The 25,973-nt window shown below is 50.0% G+C and overlaps 1 protein-coding gene across 1 annotated transcript in view; it reads left to right on the plus strand.

The window, feature by feature from the left end:
* Positions 1 to 25,973, plus strand: part of LRFN2 (leucine rich repeat and fibronectin type III domain containing 2) — a 169,815-nt gene that overhangs the window by 92,970 nt on the left and 50,872 nt on the right. The gene's annotated exons all lie outside the window — the stretch shown is intronic.

The raw sequence follows: 25,973 nt of genomic DNA on the forward strand, positions 1-25,973 counted from the left end.
ACAGGTGCATGCTCTGCCCAGGCAGGGATAGAGGCCAGAAGTGCTGAGGAATTTCACTGCAAGAACAGCTCTCCAACGCTGACTTTTGGGCCCTGCAATCCTAGCACCCTCACCCCTCCGCAGGGAGAGCACTGAGGAGGTCCCAGTGGGGCTGAGCTCCGGTTGCCCACCATTGTAACATGCTTGAGAACACACCTTTATGAGCTGCCTTCTCTGCCCCACCTCACTTCCCCTACACCCTTTCAGTGTCTTCAGGACCACCTCCCCAGTAAACGATGTGGCCTTGAATCCTTGTCTCAGGGTCTTCTTCTGGGAGAACTTAATCCAAGGCACTCTGGTTGGGCCACGATAACCAAGGGTCCTTGAGCTGCAGCTCGCCTGATTCACCCCCTGTTCTTTCCAGGGCTTCAAGTCCAGCCCCTGGGTACACTCCACACCAAGAGTTCTCCCCAGTTCTGGTCTGCAGACTGCCCTTGCGGGGGCCTGGACCAGACTTTCCCTCTAGGTCAGGGCATTTCCAAGCATTGCTGTTGATGTTGGAAGAGCTTATCTTGTCACTGGCTGCATTGTCTGCTGATTTATCTCTATCCAAGGGAGTGGGGCCCAGCTGCAGACAGCAAACATATTGAGTAAATTCCTAATGAACTGATTACTCAGCTTAGCATTTTAACTGTGGCATTAAGCACCCTCTCACCCTCATAAACATGTTGAACTACTGAAGGGATTATGGCTTCCAGGCTGGCCACTCTGTCACTGGGAAAAATTAATCTCAAGGTTTAATCAAAGCCAAGACCACAGACTGCAGTAGGGATGGGCTTTTTTCTTTCCATGATGCCCAGGAATTGGTAGGGAATTCACAGATTCCTCTGACTTGCGAGGGACCTTGAGATGTCCTCTGGTCCATCCTCCTATGTCTGTTTCATGCAGATCCTCTCGGCCTGATGGTTGAAACCTTTTCTAGACATGATCCAGCAGAGAAATACCCTTTTGTAGATAGGAGGGGAAACCCAAGAGGAAGTAAGTTGATGACCTTTCTTACCCAAGGCTGGAATGCAGTGCAGAAAGCAAATGCAGGATTCTTGCCTATTCTTGGCCTCTCCTGTTAGGGATTCACTGTGACCCTCAGATCCTCATCTGAGGTCTGTTAGAGTAGCCAGGACTACATTTGGACACTCAAGGCATCTTCCCCGAGCTTCCCCATCTCTCCGGACCTCTGTCAGCTGCTGTGTGATCAGGCTGAGGAGTGAGTGTGGATGGCAGAGCCCATCTGTGTGGCTTTCACCTGTGCACACCTGTCAGTGTGTGAGGCCAGAGGGCTGTGTGAGGACCACGTCCCTCAAGGAAGGGACCAGATGTTGGATTCTGTGGCTGGAAGCTTGTGGTCTTAGTCCAAACGTGCTCACCGGTAGGACAGAGGAACTGGTACACAGCAACTGAGAACAATAGTCTGGTGTGTAGTTCTTGAAGGAAAGGAAGGCCTGGGGGCGGGGTTGGGGTGGTATGTGTGGCTCCAGAGAGCCCTAGGCCATAAACCCTCCACATAGGGTCCTTGGGGGCAGTCGTGGGTCATCTAGGCTTTCACTCTCTGCAAGTAGTGTCCAGATAACTAATAATGCAGCGTCTGCGTCCTCCCCAAGACCTCCTGGAGCAGAACCTTTTCTCTGGAGTTCCAGGTGGTTCGTGTACACATCTAAGCCTCAGCTGCTGGGGGTGGGGGGGCTAGCCATCTAGAGAGGCTACTCTGAATTTAGCAGGTTGGGGTGGTGCCAGCCAGGGGCCTCTCTCCTCAGTAAGGGAATCAGAGGGGCCCCATAGCCAGGGACCATGAAACATGGATGAGTGGTACCCGGGCAGAAACCTCTGGAGATGAGAGCTCTTGGCCAGCTCTGTCCCTCGACCTGTCACCACACTCTGTCCCTGTCAGGCCGGCTGTCTGCCCACCAGTAAATCCTTGCTCCTGAAATACGATCCTATCCTTGGCTGTGGGGAGGCCCTTGGCGCAGCCTCTCTGCTTGAGAAGGAGAGGTGAGAGGAGGAGCCAGGCCGCGGGCTCCTGGAGCTGGCACCAGCAGCAGGAAGCCTCTCCCTGAAACCCCTGGTCCAGGTTGTGCCAAAGGAGAGGGAGTTGTGCCCATGGCACACGCTGAGACAGTGTGGGGCCGAGACAGCCATCCTCCCTGAGGCAGGCACCCCGAAAGACTTGGGAGGAAGGGGGTGGGAGAGACTCAGTGGGTGACCTTGCTTTTGGACCAGGAATGCTTGCAGGGAGTCAGGTTCTCCCCGTGAGTGTTTGGGATATAATGGCAGAAGCTGTCTCAAAGCTAACCAAGACCCAAGAACGGAAGGGAACCTCATGCCTCTGAGCTGCCAGGCCTCCTCTCCCCCCTCCCCTTCTCTAGTCGCTTGCACATCCTAGGATCACTTCTCCTCCTTTCCTGTCACTCCTTGGTGTTCATAGCTACAAAATCAGGATGGCAATAGTAAGCATCCTATAGGGGTGACATGACAATTAAACGAGCTGATTTGTGGAAAGCTCCTCAAATAGAATATGGCACACCGTAAGTGCTCAATAAATGCTCTTCCCTGCTGTCACTCTTGTCCTTGTGCTCCCACTGGCTCCCCAGCAGAGGCCAAGGCTGTCCCTTCTGGAGATGGGACATCTCCCACCCCCCTTCCCCAAGAAAACCTGTGGCCCCGGGGAGTGGAGGCTGCACAGGTGCCACTGGGTCCATTGACCACCTTAGCAGCAAAGCCTGAGGAGGCAGGAATGGAGATGAAAGAGGCCGGGAGGGCAGTGGAGAAGAGAGGGAAGCCAGGTGGGTTCACAGAGACAGAAGATGGCAGGAGTAGGGAGTGGGAACAATGGGAAACAGAGAGGAAGGAAGGAAGGTCCCTGTGGTATCTGTCATGTAGCAGGTTTTTCTACACTGCTCCCCACTGCAACCCTTAAAGTAAGTCTTAGTCACCCATTTTGTGGATGGGGACGTGAGGATCTGAGAGGGGACATGACTTACCCAGGATCAGTCTGGCCGGTTTTCACAGATTCTTCCTTCTCAACCACCCTGGAGCATCCTGGGCTTTGGGGGATGGAGAGAGAGCTCCAGAGGACAGAGGAGGCCGCAGCAGGGACAGGGGGCCAGAGGGGAAGTGGGCGCAGCCCCTGGGGTAGCTCAGGCCTGTCTGGGAGCCCCTGGCAAGCCCATGCCTCCCGGGAGCTCATGATGGTCACTTACCCCCCAGAGGGCTGGGTGGCTCTGATGTGCTTCTGCTCTGGGGCCATCTCCCACTCCAGCCTCCCCGCCTAGAGGAACAGGAGGAAGGGAATGGAAGGGAATGGTGGCTGGCCCCTGGCCCCTGTGAGGGCAGGCAGAAGTGGGGCACTGAAATGGGCAGGGCAAGGGCCAGGTGGCGGCAGGGGTGGGAGGGGCGCTGCCAAGGCCACTGGAGGGAGCTGAGCGCTGACTTCAGAGAAGCTGGCAGGTGTCGCTATGGCAACCACAGCCAGTGACATCTTTGAAAACGAAAAAGGACAACAAGTTTGAAGATTTTATTTGCTGTTTTTGCACTTTGCCGGGCGGAGAAGGCTGAGTAGACAGGTGGGGTGGGGTGTCAGACGTAGGCTTCCCCTGAGGGCGGGATGTGGTTTCACCCCTGAGGAAGGCAGTGGAAGTTTCTCTACATAGGCTTATGGATGCCCCAGGCCATGGCATCCTCTCCTGAGGCTGGGCCATCTACATTCGTGTCTTTCAACTCCTATGTTGAGATCAGGGAACACCACGGGGCTTGTCAGCCGGGTCTGGTTCTATGCCGAGTAACCCACAGAGAAATGGGCTTCAGACTTAGAACTACCGGGGTTGGTGGTGGGGGGGGGGGGTGGATTTCAGAGGTCAAGAAAGAGTTTCCATGTCCCATCCTCCCTACCCCTGCCTAAAAGTACCCTGTTTGTCTACATGGCATTTCACATGCATCCAAGAAGCACAGGGAACAAAAGTTCAGACTCCAGAGTCACACTGCCAGGCTCCACAGCCCCACTGTCTCTTGTAGCTATGTGGGGAAGCAGGTTAACAACTGTGCCTCAGTTTCTCCACAGGGGAACTGGGTCAATAATAATAATATCTACTTCCCTGGGTTGTTGGAAGGAGCAAATGAGTCAGTGCAAGTGAAACACTTCAGACAGTCTGACCTGGTGCTGCACGGCTTCCACAGTCTCAACGTTGGGGCCGTGGAGCTGAGGCTTTGGATGGCTGCACTGTGGGCCCGAGCTCCCCACCACCCCTCCCTTTCTGCCCCAGGCACGGGGACCCCTTATACTGGGAACCGCCATCTTGATCTCTCTCGCCCAAAGAGCCTCCAGCACACTCACTGGGTATCTGGAAGGGAGAGGAGCGTGCCCTCTGCTCGTGTGGGCTTTTCCAGGCTCCCCTGGGCCCGCACACACACCTAGGGCTGCCGAGCCTCAGGTTCTCCAAGCCGCTTTCCATCCCTGGTGTTTCAAAGATTCTGAGCAAGGAGAATAAGCAAAAAACAGAACACCGATTTCAGTCCTCTGAGGAGGGCATGTCTGCAGTGATGAGAGTGTGAGCCGGAGACTGCTTTCCCTAAGTAGTTTCCTTCCTCTCAGACCCGAGCCCTCAGAAGACCTGTCTTCCTGAACTGACCCTGACACGTGTCAGGGACCCATCCGTGACTGGCAACTCATTCAAATTAGCGTGGCAGTTTCAAATAACGTGTAAGTGCTCTAGAAAGGTTCTCTGTGGATGTTTCCCCCAGAATTGCTTTAACTTTCCTTCTCTATGTACAGGTGATACTGCGTCAGGAGCCGTCTTAATTTCTGTGAATTTCAGTATAATTAGGTTTTGTAGTCGGTGCCCACTCAGCAGCATGTTACTCCTAAATCCAAATAAGAGTTCCACTTGGGGGCACCTGGGTGGCTCAGTGGGTTAAGCGACTGCCTTCGGCTCAGGTCATGATCTCAGGGTCCCAGGATAGAGTCCTGCATCGGACTCCCTGCTCAGCGGGGAGTCTGCTTCTCCCTCTTCCACTCTCCCTGTTTGTGCTCTCTGTCAAATAATTAAATAAAATCTTAAAAAAAAAAAAAAAAGAACTCCACTTAGCAAGTTCTTCTATGTCCCATCAGGCCCCATCGGATTGGGGGGTCTATGTTATCCATAATTCCTATTCACAGCTCTGCAGGATAGACTGTCTTATCCTTATTTCCAGGGGAGGAAGGTGGGGCCCAGGCGTCATGGACTCACTCAAGATCACACAGAGAGCCAACTAAGGAGTCAGGCTGCAAATCTAAGACAGGCCAGCTCTCGATGTGCTCCCTGACTCACAGGGCAGCCCACACGGTGATTAAGAGCCTGCAGTCCTGACTAGTCAAGTAGGGCCAGATTCCAGCTTGACCAGCATCAAGCTGTAGGGAACCAACTTCCGGGCCCCCATTTCTTCATCTGAAAATCAAGAATAAAACTTCTAACCTGGTGCTGTTAAAAAAACCAAATGAGGGGGCGCCTGGGTGGCTCAGTGGGTTAAAGCCTCTGCCTTCGGCTCAGGTCGTGATCCCGGGGTCCTGGGATCGAGCCCCACATCAGGCTCTCTGCTTGGCGGGGAGCCTGCTTCCTCCTCCCTCTCTCTGCCTGCCTCTCTGCCTACTTGTGATCTCTGTGTGTCAAATTAAAAAAAAAAAAAATCTTAAAAAAAAAACCAAAAAACAAATGAGGGGCCCTAGGTGGCTCAGTCAGTTAAATGTCTGCTTTCGGCTCTGGTGGTGATACCAGGGTCGGGTGGTGATCCCAGGGTCGTGGAACTGAGCCCCGCATTGGGCTTCCTGCTCATCAGCAAGTCTGCTTCTCCTTCTGCCCCCTCCCCTCACTTTCTCTCTCTGTCTCTCTCTGTCTCATAAATAGATAGAAACTTTAAGAAAAAATAAAAGCAAATGAGTGAGTATATGCAGAGTTCTTAGAACAAAGCCTGGTATACAGCAAATCAGCAAATCAGCTGAATCAGTGTGTGATGTCATCCTTCCTACTAGGCCATGGCTCTGGAGAAGGGGAGTAGATACATGTCTCTCCATAAACATTGATTCTCAAGAGTCCTCGAAATTTTCCTAGAAGTAGGCCTTTAAAAAAAAAAAAAAAATCACAGGTTTTAAGCCAAAACTATTTTCCCAAACTTATTTCTCAGCAGCACAGATTTGGGCTGGCAAGGCCTCACATGGTAGAGAGAAGAATGCATTGTATAGCCGGATGGACCCGCAGTAGAACTTGGGCTCCACCCTTCATGCAGACATGACCCCAGCACGCCCTTCACCCTGCCAGAATCCCCAGGTCGGCTCTGGGACGAGGGCAGAGCCGGCAGCCCCCAGCCCAGGCTAGTCTTCCCATGAACACGCTGAGCTCTCGCTCCGGGTCTCAGCTTATCTTACCTACACACCAAAGAGCTTATCCCACATGGTGCTAGCAACCCAGGCTCAGGTTTACAACCCCACCCCATCCCAAAGCGTTCCCAACCCAGAGCACCACTCAGAGTCCTGGGGGACAGCACCAGATGCTCAAGCCCAGAAGGAGAGGGGAGAGAGACTCCTAGCAATTCTAGGAAGTGAGAGCTAGAGGACGTCCTAGAAGGTTACGTGGTGAACTCCCCATTTTATAGATGAGAAAGCTGAGGCCACAGTCAGGGGTGGGGGGGTCCCCATCCAACGTTAGAGCTGGGACTAGAACCCCTGTGTTCTGCCTTGTAGTCCCAGTGCCCTCGACACTGTATCATCTCGAGAGTGTGAAGTCTGACACCCCTCCTCTGGGTTTTTACCACTTGTCAGCTTGAGCAAAGCAAATCAGTCCCAGTGTGTTTCGGCACAAAGATTGAGAGACATACGTCTTATTCACTGTAATGCTGCTGCTGCTGACAATAGCTCTAATTATTGAGTGCTGTGTGCCAGACATTGTTCTAAGTGCTTTATACTCATTTACTCCGGGGAGGTGGGGACCATACTCATTTCTCTTTACAATGAGAAAACTGAGGCACAGAGAAGTTAAGCAACTGGCCCAAGCGTTCCCAGCTGCTACGTACAGGAACTTGGTCTTGAGCCAGACAAAATTCTAAAGCCTGCCCTTCAATTGTGTGTCTATACTGACTCCTTAGAGTGTAATTATTCTGCGTTTCCAGTCTGTGGAAGCCCAAGGAAGGGAATTGTGCTGGATTCAATTCAGTTTAACTCCATTAGCGTAATTGTCAAGACCTACTATATGATCAGCTGGATAGCCAAAAACAGTGACTGCCTTGGCCAGATTAAATGTATCGGTATAAATAGGTTTCTGGATTGACCTCAGATACAAATGTGTGTGTGTGTGTGTATGTGTGTGTGTGTGTGTGTATGTGCACATGCACACACATACACAGACACAAATACATGTAAAAAGAGAGAGAGAGAGAGACAACGCCAAGGGCATGGTCAAACAAAGAGTAGAATGAATTCAGAGAACCAGAGCACCCAGCTCCAGTCCTGGCCCTGCTGCTGTCCAGCCAGAGGCTGCTAGGTGGGTTAATTTGCCTGCCCTGTGAGGGGTAGGGCCACATCTACACCATTTGCCCCCAAATTTCCATGTGTTTTCACTCAGCAAATAATGGATTATTTCCTCATCTCTGCTTTCTAGCTGTGTGACTTTGGGCAACCTCTCTCTTCCTCAGTTTCTCCCATCTATAAAGTAAAGATAATAATTTGACTTACTCCCCAGGGCTGTTGCAGAATTAAATGAATTGACATGTGTAGGGGACTTCGAGCTCCGCACAGAGTAAATATGGACCAATGTTAACCACACCAGTGGTAATGACAGTGATAATCTGATTACTGTAAAATGGGCCAGTAATAGCACTTACCTCCTAGGGTTATTCCGAGGATGAAATAAGATAACAGTGCAGAGAATGGGCTCAGCTTCCAACTCACACCAGAGGTCAGCGACAGAAGAAAGAAGGGGGTGCAGAATACCGGGACACCTTGTCACTCTATCTATGAGGAAGACGACGGTGGCAGGGTGCGCCCTGGCCTGGAGTCTGTCGAGGCAGCAGACGAGACATTTCTTTCCCTAGCTTATCCCTGTGACTTGCCACCCTAAAGCTGCCACTTTGCACGTGTGACCCAAACTGTCTCTTTAATTATCACATGGAGGAGGAGAAGCCATAAACAGGTTTACGATATTCACGGTTTGCTGCGTTGTGTTACATCCCGCCTGCATGTAAACAACATCTTGTGGCATTGTCTGATAAATGAAACATCTCTCCTGCCTGGGCTTGGAGAGGAGCATCGGGTCCCCAAAGAGGGGCACGGGTGAGTCAGAGCCTCAGCCATTGCAGAGTTTGCTTGGAGCTCCTAGAACTAAAAGCTTGGGAAGGGACAGGGAGTGGAAAATGCCTGCCCCAGCCAATGGCCTGGTTCCTAGGACGGGGCGACATGATATGCCCAAAGCCCTCACTGAAGCACCTAGAGCAGGCTGGAAGTTGTTACCAAGGACGAACACTTCTACAACCTCAGGGGCTGGGAAAATGTGCTCTCTGCACCACACCACTCCCAAGACTGTTCGCCCTCTAGACCAGCCCCTGTGGCCCAGCCCACCACCAAGTCATTTGTTCAAAGAACCTGATTTCCCAGCTCAGCTCTGCCATCCAAGGGCTGGGTGACCTACTGACAGACTCTCCACCTCTCTGGGTCTTCTCTTTCTCCTGGGCCCACAGACCATGAAGACAACCTTGTCAAAGGCAGGCAGCTGGATCACACTATCCCTTGAGCTGTCCCAGCAGCTCTAAGAGCCACAAGCCTCCTCCCAGTCAGCCTCTAAGGAGATCCCTTGGACTCCAAAAATGAACCAACAAAGACATCATGAGGACAAAAGGAATGAGGAAACCCATCACCTAGATGACTTCTTTTCCATCTTAGGGAGAGTTAGAAATCACCCAAAAGTCTTTTTAAAATTACTCAAAGTACTGACCCCTGTACCGTTCCCAGCATTTCTGATGCAATTGTTCAGCAGGAAGCTCAGGCTTTGGAATTTTGTAAAAGCTTCCCATAAGCCTAATGTGCAGCCAGGGTGGGGAGCCACTGACCTAAATCATCCATTCCCCATTAATTAAGAATTAAAGGTAATTTTAATTAATTAAGAAGATGTGAAGAGATTCTGGGGAACCAGATGTCTAGGACTTTTGGCAGCCTGACCTGAGCTGTTCCTGGGACTCCAGCCCAGACAGGCTGGAAAAAGGACATGGCTCCTGGCTCTTCTTCCCACTGAGTGTGGGCTGGGCCGGGATGGGACATGTCCGTGGACCACCAGCGACTCCTAGACTGGGGCCGGGAACTGGGCAGAGCAGTCAAGGGGAGAGATGCGTTCTGCCTGGAAAGGTAAAGGAGGCCTTCTGGAGGCGGAAGGCTGGAGCTGGGGCTTTGAGGGAGGTGTACAAATTGGCCAGGTGAGAAGCAGGAGGAGACAGCATGATCCCCAAGCAGGGAAAGGAAAACATCAAGTATTTCAGTGCAGGTGGTCTAGGAGTGTTCCTGCCAACTCGACACTCACGGGGCTCCCTGTGTGGCCAACCTCTTACCAGGCTTTGCTCCTGTGGGTGGGATGCTGGCCCACAGGGGAGCTTGGACCCCTCCCTTCAGACTTACAGTGAGACCAGAGACGTAAAGTTCAAAGGGAATTTCAGGATGGTTGGTAGAAAGGGAATTCCTAGTGAGGGTTCTTAGTTGGCCTGCATTGTAAGGAAGGTTGCTTGGAGGAGGTGATATGGAGAAAAGCATATGCAGACAGGAGGCGGTAATGGCTTGGGGCCATATAAGTAGGGGAGGGAAAGCCATGCTTATCTGATGATCCAGCCCCTGCCTTGGCCTGGGCTGTGTGCAGGGCAGGGCAGGCCCATTGACTGAGGTAAGGAGGGTAGGAAGGAGGTAGCTTGAGCAGAGCAGCTCCAGGCCAAGCTGGAGCAGAGCAGTAAGGGTCCCCAAAGCCACAATGGGCTAGCTGGACCCATTTTATATTTGGGGGGTTAAAGAAAGCAGTCTGGATTATATTCATCTTTTTTTTTTTTTACCAATGCAATCATAAAATATAATTTTTAATATCTTCTTATGGAGGAGGGAGCCCACGAAGGCAAACATGCCTAGGGCCAAGGAAAATCATGTCACCTTGAGGCATCCAGTTGGCTGGGATTCCAAATCCCTGGGTGTTCCTCTGAGGTCACCTTCAATTATTTGGGGGGCAAGTCACCAAGCCTCCTGGAACCTCAGTTTCCCTTTCTACAGCCTCAGGAGCAATAAACCCATCTCAGAGGCAGCACCCTCCAGGGGGCGCTGTCCACCTGGGCTACATGGAGGACTGTGCCCCTGGAATGTGCAACAGGGCTTAAGGGCCCACTAGAGTGAGGAATCAGCAAAATAAGAGCCGCAAAACCACATTTTCAAAAGCAGCTCCAAGGAGAACAGGTCTTAGCACTTTGGAAGGGATCAGGGCTCTTCCCTCAGCCTTACTGTCCATTCCCTGTACCTCCATCTAATCTTCCCACTGAAACCCAGAGAATCTCTGGGTCGCCTGTGCTGGTGAAACCCTCTGTGGGCGCAGCCTGCAGAGCTCTCTGTGCACCTCACCTGTGCACACCCCTGGATCCTCCAAGACACCCGCCAGTCCCCGAGGTCTGGGACCCTGATTTGTCCATAGTCACCCACCAGCCCAAGCAACACAACTCAGCTTCCTGCAGCAGTGGGCACCATCAGAGTGCAGGCCATGCTTGCCTGTGGTCCTGAGCCCCATCCCCAAGCTCCTCCTTCTCCACCTGCCACCAGGGACCCCACTGGGCTCACCTCCGGGTGTCTGTCTCCTGGGATGTTCTCAGCCCAGCTGTCTTCTCCCAGCAGAACAGCGACAGCAGCCAGTCCCCGTTGTGCTTGGGTCAGTCAAATGGCTCTTGGCACTGTTGCTGGGTCCCCAGCCCAGCTCAGGCCACATGCCGGCTTCGTACACGCTCTGCGAGCTATGCCGACCTCTGGTGATTCCTCTTGCCCTGGGCTATTCCTTCTTGAAGCTCCAGTCCCCAGCAACCGTGAGAGCTAGGGCAGTTCGGGTGCGATGGATCTCAAGATGAAATTATCCTGTATTATATTTAACGTGGGCCTTGACCCCAAGATGGGTGTCCTCTTAAGAGACAAAAAGGGAAAAGATACCAAGAAGCACAAAGACAGCTGTGTTAAGACCGAGGCAGAGACTGGAGTGACGCAGCCGCAAGTTAAGGGATCCCAAGAGTCTCGAGGAGCCACCAAAAGCCTGATGAGATGAGAGAGGATTCTTCCCTAAAGCCTTCTGCAGGAGCCCGACCTGGATTTCAGACTTCTGGCCCCCACACTGTGTGAGGAGCCATTTCTCTTGTTTCAGGCCACCGGGTTTGTGGCAATTTGTTACACCAGCCCCAGGAAGCGAACGCAGAAGAGGCATGATTTCCCAGAAAGTGCCCCTGCTCTTAATTTTCCAGCTTGATAGTTTTCCCCATTGCATCCATTCCATCCATCAGCCTGCCTGAAGACCCATTGTGTAAATTACCAACAATATTAAGACCATCCTGTATTTATTGAGTGCCTGCTGCATGCCAGGGACCATTTGCAGCCCCGTGGTCATGCAGGGTAAGCGTGAGAAGGGACGTGTGATGGTGATTCAGGAATAGGCAGGTCCAGGTGGCCACTTTCTAGTTCTGTCTCCCTGGGCAGTGATTCCACCACTTGGCGCCTCCACGTCCTCATCAGTAGAGGCCGGATGATCACGGCAACACCCACCTGCCAGCTAGTCGTGAGGATTCTGTGGATTAACATCTATGACGCCCCCAGAAGCCCACGTGGTTTTCTGCAGGTGTTGGCCACTGTCATTTTCCCCCTGGCTCAGGTGAGGTTAGGAAGCCCCAGGTGGAATGTGTCACTTTCCCAGCACAGCTAACAGATGGCTGGGCTGGAGTTTCATCCCAAGTTTTTCTGACTTTAAAGCAGAAACTCGTTCTAGTCTGACACACACTGTCTCCTTTCCAGGAGCTTCCCAGAGATTTGACATTTAAGCTGAGAGGAGGCATGATGTTACCCGAGATGCTTAGACAGGGCTTCTCGCCCAGGGGTGGCAGCTGGGGGCTGCTTGTAAGTCACAGCCACCACTCCTGGCCACCAGCTGCCAGGGAGCAGAATCTAGATGCTGGCTGGGGCCCCCAGGGTCACCTTTCTTAAGGAGAAAGAAGGCAGATGAGGAGACTCAGAGGCACGGGACTGGGAAAATGAGGTATGAGCTGTCCTGGGGGAAGCAAAGAGGGAGCTAGACACAGAGGGGTAGGGACGGCATGGTGTGTTATGTGTGTCCTCTGTCTCAGCATCTCACCCAGGGAGACCCATTTCTGTAGCAGCCTGAGAAACAGGTGTGTAAGTAGCTGCGGAAGGGCATAGCCCAGAGGGAATGACGGTGTGAACGAGACCAGAGAGAGAGTGGAAAGAGATCAGAGACTGCAGGTCAAGGAGAATCACAGTCCTGGAAAGTTGGAAGCCAGTGAAAATGAGGTTTGGGAAATGACATGGTTCTTGGCTGTCAGCCTGCCAAGGTGTCTGAAGGTGGGGGCTGCAGCCACAGGTGGGAGAGAGGCCGAGGGGAAAGCCTGATACCATTGTGTCAAACGATGCACGGAGTCATGACCCACCTGGAGCTCCCCATTGGGTCTCCCTGGCATCAGAGAATGCAGTTTCCTCCGTGATTTGTAACAGCACCGCGTGGGAGGAGGGAAGTGTCTCTACGCCTGGAAGGAAGTGCGTATGTATGTGCTGGGTAGGCTCTTGTAGGATGGAGGCTGTGGGTTCATAGCAGGGAAATCTGGAAACTGTATGGGGAGAGTGGGGGTGCTTCGCAGATTATTCCCAAAGGGCATTTGGCAGGCCCTCCAGGAATCCTTAGTAGGCTAAAGATGACCACATTGGCCCCACTACTCCCCAAAGTCCTCCCTCTCCCGTTGAGTCAGGGTGATGGCCAACACTGGGGATCTTCAGTGGCCATCTCAGCCAGCAGAGAAGTAAAAAGTTCAGGCAGATGATGTGTGGTTGTCACATGAGGAGAAGAAATCCCCAGATTCCTGGTGTTCACCAAGACCCGCCTGCTAGATTCCTGAGTTGGTGGAATTGACCAGTTATTTTGACCTAAAGATACCCATCCAACCCTGGGGAGGAGAGAGGGAGGGTATGGAGAGAGGGCAGAGGGAAGATGGGAAGCAGACAGGGATGGGGCAGGGGACATTACAACAACCTGAATCTCTTTCTCCTTTGGGTACACACACACACACAAGGAAGCTTATCTTCAAGCCCCTGCTTGTGGAGTGGGGCATCTGTTTGTCTGAGTGATTGAGTGTATGACCACAGCCAGAAGCATGCGGGATACCTGGGGGTACCATGGTCACTAAGTGTGAATACACAGGCTTCACTGTTTCTGGTCAGACAGGCACCCTCCTAAGGGGCTTGCCTTGCAGGGATGGGGTCCCCCTGTTCACCTTCTTCCTTCAGGCCAGGATATCCTAGCTGCGGGTATGGGGCAAGTCCTCTTGCAAAGCCCTTCTCTTTTAGCATCATCAGTAATGAAACCCTCTCTGGTTAGTTGGGAGAATGGCTACCCCCAGCCTGGGTGGCCATTCTGCTTGTGCTCCGAGAAACAGCAAGTCTGAATAGTAAGGATGATAGCAAGCCCTTATCCTACTACTTGCATTATTGACTCATTCCACATCTGCAGCAGCCCTAGGAAGGGGGTACTGTTCTTTCCCCTCCCCCCATTTTACAGCAGCGGTGGGGGGCACTTTTGTGAGCTGTTCCAGGCCCCACTGCTCATCAATAACAGACTGGGGATTTGAACCAGGGCCAGTTGGGTCTAGTCTGTGCTCTCGAGTTTACATCACAGCACCTCTCAGAGGGCAGCTCGGATGTATTAAGGAGACGTTTTCATAGTCAGAGCAACGCATCCTTTACAGATCATTCTGTGAAAGCATCCCTGAATCACGATGGTCCAGCCTTCACTTGAATACACCCAGTGATGGGTGGCTCATTACTTTGCCAGAGGGCCCAGACCCATTTTTCAACAGTTTGAACTTTTATAGAAGCCATTTGGACTCTGAGACCCAAACTTGCTTCCCTGTGCCCCAAAACCCTAGCTCCATTTTGGGGGCCAATGAAAAAAAAATCCATTCCTTCTGCCCGATACCCCTCAGATGTTTGCAACTTGGATCACACAAGCTTGGGATCCCCTAAGCCCCCAGTCCTCTCTCCTTCTTTGCCATAAGTGCCCACAGCCCTTGCCTGTCAGGCCCAGATCTGCTGGACACACTCTTGTTTGCCAACATCCTTCCCAGCCTGCTGTCCTTAGGAGGACCCTGCCACTCCTGGTCTTTGGCCTCCTCTGTAGGGTGAGGGCTCATCAGGAGGCTGGGCATTCTGGGTGGTCCTGGCCCTGGCCCGCCTTAAGGTGGGCCACAGGCCTGTCAGAGCTGAACAGAGAATGACAACACCTGATACAGGAGCCAAGACAAAAGAGGCTGTAGGGGCTGGGATGGGGGAGCTGGCAAAGGGTGGGAGAGTCACAGGCACAGAGGGGTTGGCTGCGTGACCTTCTGAATCTCTCTCTCTTTCTCCTTCCTTCCCTAGCTCAGGAAATTCTAAGCAAGACAGGAAACAGCCTCTTAAGTTGTTATTAAATGGAAAACACTTGGCACCATTTCACTGCTTTTTTCTACTTCAGGGAAGACGGGGAAGGAGGACATTGCATTTCCTCAGATGTAGTGGAATAAACTTGCACAAACCACCACCCAAAACCAGCTTGACTATCAGCTACATCTGAGTTCAATCCCATCCCATCCCACACCTCTGACCCCCCAAACCTGAACCTGCCCTCCCCGACCTCTGTTCCACCCCATCCAGCCCGGCCTATGCCTTTGGACCACTTCTGGGCTTCCCCTCAGCTCTGGGAGTGGGAGCCTATCCCTTGAACCTCCAGATTGCTATTAATTTGATCATGTGGGGAACTTAATTGCCCTAAAGATCCTGAAACTGTCAGGTCAAATCATAGGTGGGTCAGGTTGGCCTGGATCTTTTCTGTCAGATATCTCTCTCTATTCCCTCCAACTAATTAATGTCTTATGTGGGGTATCTCCAGAAGAAAACCGAAGTGAGGACTTGAGGCAGGTACTTTATTTGGGGGTGACCTTAAGAGACACCAGTAGGGAGGTAGAGAAGTGAGACTAGGAAGTGCAGGAAGCCAATATGGGGCCGGTTAATGAGATTACTGATCTGAACAACTAGGAATCATCCCCCTGGACCTGCAGAAGGGCATGCTAGTTTCCTCCTGCTACAGTGTAATGAATGACCACAAACTTCACTGCTTGCAACAAAATACTTATGGTTTTACCATTCTGTAGGACTGAAGTCCAAAATGGGTCTCACTGGGCTGAAATCAGCCTTTCTGGAGGCTCTAGGGCAGAATCCCCATCCTTAAGGTCTCCAGTGTCTAGAAGCTGCCACACTCCTTGGCTCGTGGCCCCCTCCTTGCAGCGGGCATAGCTGTGCTGCACTCAGAGCTCCTCTTCGGCTTCCCTCTTCCACATCTGAGGACCCTCTTGATGACGTTGGGTCTATCACGATAATCCCGGATAATCTCTATCTCAGGGTCAGCTGACCAGCAACCTTAATTCCGCCCGCAAACTGAATATCCCCTTTGCCATGTCACCCAACATATTCACAGAGGCTTAGGATGTAGATAAGCTGGGATCCCTATCCACTGGCTCCCATCCAAGATTCGTTGCAGGGGGAGGTAATTTCCCAGTGTTTCTGCTCTTGTTCACTTGAGCCCTGAGAGTTCCTGTGCCCAGAGAAAGCCGGTAGGCAGAGTGGCAGATGCGTAGAGGAGGAAGCCATCAGTATGCATGGGGCTGCTGACCACAGAGGGGCATGGGCGGCTCACCAACAGGGCCTGCGACAATTAATTAATCTATTTATTCATCAGAGATTGAATGTCTGGTTAGGCCGGGTCTTTACCGGGTCCTGGTGAGAGAATGATGAATCAGACAATAGTCCTCACTCTGAAGGCTTTCACAGTCTAGCGGAAGGGATGGGCACGTATGGGATAATTATAATGCAGTGTTGTAAGGGCAGCCCTGGAGACTTGAGCTGGGAGTTCGCACAGTCTGGGGTGGAGATAAGGGGAGGACTCGAGAAGCAGTCCTGCAGTGTAAAAACTGAGTTAACACTGAAGGACGTTTAGGAGTTGGCCAGACAACAGGGGCAGGTCCTTGTTGCAGACAGAGGCGATGGCATGAGCAAGCAAACACACCTGGGCAGGGATGCCCAGTATGATGCACATAGGGAGCGTGAAGTGGACTGAGTAGCCTGGCTTAAGACACTGGGTAGGGAAGGGTACAGATCCCTCTGCAGGGCAAGGCAGGGGCTCAGGGACCCACAAGAAGTGGCCTCCACTTCTGTTCTGGGGCCGAGCCAAGGTTAAGACTCATGGCTTGTGTGCCTCAGTCGTTAGGCCTCTGCCTTTGGCTCAGGTCATGATCCTAGGGTCCTGGGACCGAGCCCCTCTTCAGGCTCCCTGCTCGGTGGGAGGCCTGCTTCTCCCTCTCCCTCTCCCCCTGCTTGTGTTCCCTCTCTCACTGTGTCTCTCTCTGTCTGTCAAATAAATAAATAAAATCTTAAAAAAAAAAAAAGACCCATGACTTAGCCCCTGTTTTTCTCTTCATTGGCAAATGGAACCATTTCTTAGTTTTAGCTGAGGTGCCCTCCATTCTTTATAGTAATTATTGCCTGATCAGTAAATGGAAAGGTTTTAATTTCACAAGGGTATGTGCAAACTGCACGTTTTGCATTCATTCAGCCTTAATCAATACGGGAACAGGATTAAGAGGCCCCAGCAAGTCTTGTGATCTTACCTAAGCTAATAAAAAATGAGCCTACATAACTACAAATGAGACTTTAGCTAATGTACTTGTAGATAGCTGGTGACCACATTTTTCTGGCTTATATCAAATTTTCTCTAGTTCATTTGGGTATTGACTACAAGAATATGTTTTGTAGATGCAGGGACGCTCTATCATCGCTACTACAGTTTAAGATTTCACGTCATCTTCTGTCAAGTCACCCAATTACATTAAATTTCCATCTCAAGCCTGATAATCAGCAATCTCCATCTGCTCTCCTGCTTTTATCTTTCTCCTCGGCACTTACTACTTTCTCTTATACTCTATGTTTTATTTGTGGATCTCATTTGCTCTCTACCTCTCCAAGCTAGAATGTGGGCTCCATGAAGGCAGGGATTATTTCCTTGTTGTTTGTCTTGTTGCTTCACTGCTGCATTCCCAGAGCCTTGAACAGCACTCAGCCCTTGTCAGAAGCCCAGTAAATTATTTGCTATTGGAAGGAATGCAATCACCTGGTACAGTTGTGTACACACAATATGTGTAATTTCTAACGTCAGCTTTTGGCTCTAAAATTCTGTGTTCAAGCATATATTCTCTGCCCTCTCTCTCCAGCACACGGCCAATTTCTAAAATAGCATTTAATGGCCATCGCATAAAGATGTCACAGCATCAGCACTGGCTCAGAGCAGCTGGGAGACTGTGACGCCCCCTTGTTTTTCTGTGTCGATCCCTCCAAGGGACCACGGGGATGGGGGGGTGCTTCCTGGCCAGGCTCACCTGCTTTATTTGTAACCCAACTCCCTGGGTACGGTATTCTGCTAAATACACCATCTCCCTTATCTTCCTTTCCTATGGTAATGCTCCTGTTACACAAGCCAGACAATTAGAGGTAATTGGGATAATCGGCATTTATTATGGCAATTTGCATTTCTACAGCAGGCAGCACAGAACTTACCACACGGCTTGGGAATGTGCTTTTTGGATCTGGGCTGAATTCTGCTCTCCATTCTAAAGCACATTTTAGAACCCACTGGATTTATCCCTTCTTTGCTTACAGGAGGGCCTTAGGACTGTGGTAGGTGTGAGTCTCACCAACCAATCAGAAAGGAGCATGCAAACGAGGGTCTGGCACTGAGGGCCGCCTCCTTCTGTCACCTGGGGAAAAGTGTACCTGGAGGAGCACTGGGTCTGTAGCCAGACCCCTGGTGACTGATTTTTCGCTACATTGACCAGATGTTTGACTTAATTGACAGAATTGTTTCACTGTCTCAGCTGAGTGGCTCAAACCTCATGCCTGCTGTTGGCAGGAACCTCAGCAAAAGAGCCCCTGTGATGAAACAAGACCACACAGGAGCCCACGCCAGGGCTCCTGCACTGGCCCTTGCTCCCGTGTGCGGCCACCTTCTCTAGCACCCACCTTGGACACTTCCCTTATGCCCAGCTTCACGGGCCCCTGCTTGTCCTGCTCATGAATGAAGACAGTGTTGTGCCGTGATTATAGTTGCAGCTTCCAACATTGGAATCTCTTCTCCAGCAGTTAGCTGGGTGACCGTGAGCAGGTTACTCAACCTCTCTGTGCTGTGGTTTCCCATCATCGAAGTGGAGATGAGTCATACCTGACTCATGGTAGGGCTGATAGGAGAAGCAGGTGAGATCATGTATGTGAGTCCCCTTATAGAGTGCTCCAGACAAATATTGGATGCTCTCATTCAAAGCTCCTCTCTCCAACCACTCCAGCAAGCCTCGTTGTGCACCTTCTCCAGCCCTTCTACATGTTACAAAGCGCAGAGAAGCCCAGATAAAAGTGGGTAGGGGATTTGGAAAAAGGAGAAATTGACCTGGTCAAGGGGGACATTCAGGTTTTTTGAGGGGAAGAGGGGGCATTTGTTCGGGGCCCTGAAAATGATCAGATGGAACCTTGGCAGAGATGAGGTGGAGGCCATTAGGAAACAGGAAAAGGTGGGGTATGTGTGAAGAAAAGTTCATAGCAAAGGGCACAGGTTTGCATCTGTACCTGAAATATCTCTATTTATGTGAAAAGGCTGTGTTTACAATGTAACTGCAGCTTACAAGCGAGTTCTACATCACACACTGCCTCCCCAAGTCTCTTACTCTATCTCATCTCACCCAGGCAGGGGGACCAGGGGAGCCTGTTGCCCCGCCCTAGAGTGGTAGCTCCTCTGGTCTAGGACTTCATTCCTGTGACAGCACCATCAGAGACTTTGTCCACTTTATTGAGAATGTGGTGGCCAAGTTGGCAAGTCACTTTCCTTAGATTGCTGGGGAAACTGAAGATCATTAGATGGTGGGGCCCCACACACTGAGAGATCTTTTGGGCTCCCCCACTCCCACCTGTCTGCCTAGGCTCCTTCCCGCCAGGTTCATAGGCAAGATTGGTTTCATTGTTGTTGGTCCTCTAGGTTCTTGGAAAGCATGTGTGAAATAAACTAAAATACTGGCAACAGCTTCTTTTTATCTGGTGTATTTGTTAGGCTATAGGTGAAGTTGCTGTACCAAGGAATCCCAAAAGAAAGTGGCTTAAGTAAGATAGAAGTGTATCTTACTTTCACACAGCACTAGCTGGTTCAGCCTGGTAGGGCAGCTGTGATTGGCAAAGTCACTCAGACCCGTATCCTTCTGTCTTGTGCCTCATTCTCTCCTTGGGCAGGGTACTCCCCTGCATGGCTGCAGCTGTGTGGCCGGAGCATTTGCTTTGTAATACATGAGGATTGGAAAGAGGAGCATGATTCCTTTTTCTTTAAAGCCAGGGATTAGAGGTGACACTTGTCGTTTCTGCACACTCTCCTTTAGAGAATGCAAAGTCACGTTGGCACGCCTAACCCTGTGAAGGATTGGAGGGCGTAGTCTCTGGCTGGTGCTTTGTGCCCAGTGAAGGTTTGTGGGAAGGATGGAGTCTGTTAACATAAGGAAGCAGGGTGCCTAGTGTTTCTGTTGTGACTGTTGGGGGAATAGAAAAAGTTAGGAATTATTTCATGTTGCTCTGGACCATCACCTACCAGTGGAGCCAGGACTTAGAAGCCAAGATGTAGATTGCAATGGACATCTCTGGGCTCAGTACTAAAGAGAACATGGGTTTCTGATCCCTTTGGGCTTTTGCTGCTCTTTAATAGTACTGGATTTCATGAGAATGTCCACTGCCCACCCTCCTTGCCCCTCGTGCACTAGGGCCATCCCTGCTTGCCTATAGAAATAGCACCAAGTAGCAAACAGAGTTTCCATGCTGGTGCAGCCCCTGCCCATTCTCTGATCTAAGCTGTCTGTCATTTCATCTGTTCCTCACCTGTACCCTAGGAGGAACGCTGACAGCTTTCCCCCATGTGTTAAAGAAGAGAAGACAGGCTTGGAGTAGGTAAGGAATTTATTGGTTAGAACAAACTAGTTATATTTTAGAAATAAGTGGCCCCCATTTCAGTACCTCAACATAACAAAGGTTTAATTCTCATCCTCACAAAATGCACAAGGGGGCCTGAGTGACTCTTCAGGTCAACCACCCTCCATGCGGTCCACAAAGATCCAGGCCTCTAATGGCTCTGTTTTCTTGTAGTTTTACCATCTGACACACATAGCCTCCTTGGGACTCATGGCCAGGCAAGAGAGAGACTGGCTAGTCCTCTCTAACAATGATACACATTGTCTGCTCATATTCCAGAGTTCACCCCTTAGGGAGTGATATCATAATCTTGACTAGTGATACCATTGATTATTATGGCTTTGATTGTGGAAGTGGCTCATTCTGGATCATTGTTAGCATGGGATGTCAAGATTATGGGAACAAATCAATGGCATGGTTGACCCTGACTTGGACCTCTGATGTTAACCAGCTGTGACTCTGGCCTTGAGAACAGCTGCCACCATAGATGTTAAGCAGGCTGACCTAGAGACACATGTAAAGTCACATGTCATAGTGGTTCTGTTCTGCCTTCTGTTCCCAGAGGACTTTTCAATGGAGATTAGACACTTTGGAAGTCCTCTCAGAGTTTCTACTAATGGGTCTAGCCTTTTTCCTGTGGCTCTGTTTTTCCTTATGTAGGAGGGAAAATAATGGTGATGTGGGGTGTCCATGATATTATTTTCACTGGGAGAGGTACCCTTGGAAGTAACAAAATGAAGGAATGATTGTTGCGGGAAAGTTGTCCACTGGCAGCCTGGGGAGTTACTCATTTTTATTTTTATTTATATATTTATTTACTTAGTTATTTTAAGATTTTTAGAATTTACTTGTCAGAGAGAGACAGTACAAGTCAAGGGAGGGACAGAGGGAAAGAGAGAAGCAGGCTTCCTGCTGAGCAGAGAGCCCTACATAAGACTTGATTCCAGGACCCTGGGATCATGACCTGAGCCAAAGGCAGATGCTTTACTGACTGAGCCAACCAGGTGTCCCATTACTCATTTTTAATATGAAAAGGAGCAGTGATGTATGGCCCATTCCCAAGGGCACATCCCAACAAGGTCTTCCTCTTGTACTTTGGGATCTCCTACAATGGGACTCTTGCCTCCCCTGGTCACATAAGAACTACACATGTGACTGGGGAATAGAAAAGAGCCTGTATGTTTTGAACAAGGGGAAACTCACACAAGCATGCTCCTTGGCATTCTGGCTCCTTCTCATAATTGTCAGGAAACCAGGATCGACATGGTACCACTGAATTCTGGTAATGAAATGTCTGCTCTCCCCACCACAGGCCCCGTGGCCTGTCCAGAGAGATGCTCATTAAGTGAAAAGGCTGATAATTCATTCACTGCAGGGCCAGACATCAGCAGAGGATGCTTCTTCCCTGGGGAACAGCATGCCTTGCCTTTTCCCCCCAGTTCACTACCTCCTGTCAACCCCCACCCCAAGCTGGGGCTGGTTACTCTCCCAGATAAAGCCCATTATGCAGGTCTCAGGAATTAGAACTTGTGCAGGAAGAGCCATACCCAGAGATTTCCAACCTCCCTTCCTGAAGTAGATATGGTCAGACAAGTAATGGTCTGAGATCCAGTGTGGCCTTCATTCTCACCAGCTTCTAGGATAGGGGTTCAACTTAGGGGGAAATCACCTTCACCTTGGAGAATCTGATGAAAGCTGTGGATATCCTTTCCAGAAAAATAAGTGCATGATCACACAAAATTCAGCGCATACTCTCAGTAAGTTCACAGGCCCCAGAAACCTTTCCTGTGCTAGATTATGTTCCATATATCTGGCTCCCTTGGAGATACTTCTCTTCTGTTTGTGAGGAGCAATGATAGTAAAGCTAAGAGTAACACGGGTGGACATGTCTTGATGCTTTCTTTGACATGAACAGCACCTTCAACTCACATGCACCTTCAACTCTATGCCGACATAAATGTGCATCCTTCATGCCTCATGCAAAAGTCCCTAAAATTCATTTCTGGTCCTCCTTTCCCCCTCTATTATCCGAGAACCTAAAGAACACTGTACCTCCAATGATAATGGTCATTTCCTTCTTACGTTAGATGTTTATTCACTTCTATGTTCTCTAAAGACCATTCCCAGAAAGTGGGAACCAGCCATATATGTTTCATTGCTGGTTGTCCCATAGTACCCATTATGGTCTTTTATACATAATGAGTGCTTAGCAAATGTTCCCTGGATGAATGGATGTATGATGAATGAGTGTCCTTGCTTGGGGACTGTCCAGTCTGCCTGCAGCAGGATGCAGCTGGACATTGACAAACACCACCCACTTGGCCTTCCTTGCAGGCCTCTCAGCACAGTTGCATCTCCCAAACATACCTACTCAGGGACACAGACGAGTCTGTCCCCACGAGGAAATTCTCCTCCCTCCCTTGCAATATGCTCAGGGGCCTTTGACATTTAACTCCAGTGTAATTTGTTTGTTTTCTCCCGAGTTGAAAATACCAACAAATGTCACCCGCCTTCGCTCCTCTCTCTTGACATGTGACTTTGATGGGCCAGGAGCTTGCAACACTAATTAGCATCTTGGGTGTCCATGAACTAAAAGGGAAATGCAGAGCTCTGGGTAGGGAAGATGTGGGTGTGGAGATGGTTCCTGCAGGAGAAGGGTGAGCCCAGAGTTAGGAATGGAGGCGAAGATGCCTGCAGAGATGGGTGGTGGAGCAAGGAGGTGGGAGAGGACAGTCCTTCTACCAGCACCATCAAAGGGAAAGATGGCTTGATGGCCTAGTGCCTCTCGCTGTCCAAAAAGACTTCTCCCCATGGCCCATTGCATCCAGGCCAGCTCGACTTCTGCCTACCACCTACATTTCTCAGGATGGAGCTGAGAGGTTATCTTATTATACTTTTTGGAAATCGTATCAGTTAGAAATAGATTTCATGGTGAGTGATAAAACAAAACAGGACAGAACAAATAAAAGTGGCCTAAATGGGAATGACTTTTATTTTTCTCTTGTGTAGAAGTGCAGCGGAAGTTCTATATTTGAGTGAATAGCATTGCACCAGTGTTGATTTCCTGTTTTGACTATGCACTATGGATGGGTAAGCAAGATGGAGAAAGGGAGGTGAACAGTCTATGGGACTTCTTACCATTTTTTAAATTTTCTTATGTATCTTAAACTATTTCAAAAAATTATAATTAAAGCAGAACAAAACAAAACTACAGGGAGTCCAGGGCTATGTGGTAGTACCATGGTACCCAGGCTTCTTCTATTTTGTTGTTTTCTATCCTCAACACATGACTACCAATTAGTGAACCAATATACATACTCAAGCTCTATCTGTGCATCTACATTCCAGCTCTTAGTAAAGAGAAAAGGACGAAGAAGAGTGTGTTTTTTTCCTTTAAGGAAATCTCCAGGGTATCCCCTTCTAGTGGCTTACTCATAGCCTATTGGGTAGAACTTGGTCAGATGATCATACCTGGGTGCAAAGGAGGCTGGGAAGTGTAGTCTTTATTCTGCATGACCTTTAGGGCAAATAACACCTGGGGATTCTTACTGGGAAAGAAGAGAATGGATATGAGAGGACAACCAGGAGTCTCTGTACTTGGAGGAAGAGCACAGCGCTGAGTGTTAAGGAAGACATGATTGATTTGCCTTCCCAACTGTCCAGCCTGACTTCCCCATTACCTCTCCCAATTACACCAAGAGGTTTCTCTCATTTCTTCACTTTAGCAAGATAGACTCAGCTCCTCTTCCTTGGTCTACTGAGACAGCACCCCATCTCCTCGGCAATTCTTGGGAACTTAAGCCAGAGGCATTCATCTTCCCTGGCTCTGCTGTCTGTCGGATGGCAGGAGGCACTTAGGTAATGTGAATTAGGAGAAATGATTAGACTCTCTCAGCCTCATAGTATCTCCAAATACCACCCCCATGAGTCAGAGGATAGTGCCTAAAATTTCATTAGGGACTTAGTTCCTTGGTTGAGGCAGTACAGAATTCTTGTTTCACCTAATCAGACATTAATATTTTAACCACTAATTTATTTGATCTTTTTGAGTGTTGCGGTAAAATAAAAATTCCAAAAGGTTAGAGCTGGAAGAGAATTCAGAGATCTCATTGCCCCCAAACACCCTTTGGACATTTGAGGGAGTTGAGGGTAGTAGGAGACTGTGGACAGATGTAGTCACACCCTATCAGGGGCAGCTCCCTTTTGCTTTCAAATTCCTTCTGTTCTCCTGATTACCATAATAATAATTTTTTCACCCTACCCTGGGCTGGAGGCTCCCTGAGGTGGGGTCTGGAGGGGAGCACTTTCTTGATGAGTTCACCAAAGCCCAGGAGTTGCTGGAGAAACACAACCCTCGCTGCCTCAACAAATACCTGAACCTCTTTCTCCCAGTGATAGCAGAAAAGTGTGAGACCCTATTCCAAATCAGCAAGCTGCCTGAATCCTGAGAGCCGTGATATTGTGAATAAGAGGAGGCATTCACACTCCCTCCTACACTGGGATCCCTGGGAAGGACATTGCTCAGGGGCACCCCGCTCAACCCTCACCTGCTTGTTCTCTAATACTGGGAGCACCCTGCTCTTTGACATGTCAGGTAGGGCCTCTGGGGTGAGCTCTCTCTCTCCCTCTAAAATAAATAAGTAAATAAATAAAATCTTTTAATTTAAAATACGATAAAATAAAATGGAATGAAATAAAGTAAAATAAATAAAATATTCTCTAACCCCAGGTCCCCAGTTAGTTTAGAAGACATCACCAAATAGTGACAGTGTGTTTGTCTATGGTGTTGCAAAAGGTAGCCATGTTTGGGAGAAGAAGAGAGACTGGGCTGAGGCTTACTTCTGAGTCTCACTCCATATCCTAACATCACGGCAACTTTGTTTATTTTTTAATTTTTTTAAAGATTTATTTATTTTAGAGAGAGAGAGAGAGGGAGCGCAAGCATGTGCGCATACAGAGAGGGCCAGGAACTTTAAGCCGAGTCCCCGGATGAGCATGGAGCCCATAGTGGGGCGGGATCTCAGGAACCTGAGGTCATGACCTGAGCTGAAACCAAGAGTCAACACTCAACCAAATGAGCCACTCAGGTGCCCCAACATCACCGCAATGATAAAGCTAATTAGTGCCCCTATTAGTTTCCTAGGGGGAACTGAGACACAAGGTGGAAATGTGCTTAGCCTGAGGTTAATGAGAAGTTCCATGGGGGTATTTACCCCTTGCAAAGAGGAAGTATAAATAGAGTGTTCCTGAAGAATTACTCTCATGGTGAAGAAAAGGAAGACTTTGTTATCAAGGAACCCTAGTCTGAGGGGGACACACGGCCCTGCAGTCAGGGATCCCCAGGGATCCCCAGTCCAGGGAGACAGAGCCCTGCCCTCAGGAACCCCAGTCTGAGGGGGGAGACACAGCCCTGCTCTCAGGGAGCCCCAGTTTGAGGGGAGACAGTCCTGCCTCAAGGAGCCCCTAAACAAGCAGACACAACTCTGCTTCTTTGTGAGTTTGGTTTGAGGAGGGAGGCAGGGTGGATTTTGCTTTAGTCTTCAGACTCATGCCCCCCACCCCTCTCCCTCTTCCCTCAGTGCTGGGTCTCTCTGTCTGGCCTTTAATAGATTGCAGCCTCCTAGAGAAC

Source organism: Lutra lutra, chromosome 6 (genome assembly GCF_902655055.1).
Source record: "Lutra lutra chromosome 6, mLutLut1.2, whole genome shotgun sequence".
In the NCBI taxonomy this organism is placed as follows: Eukaryota; Metazoa; Chordata; class Mammalia; order Carnivora; family Mustelidae; genus Lutra; species Lutra lutra.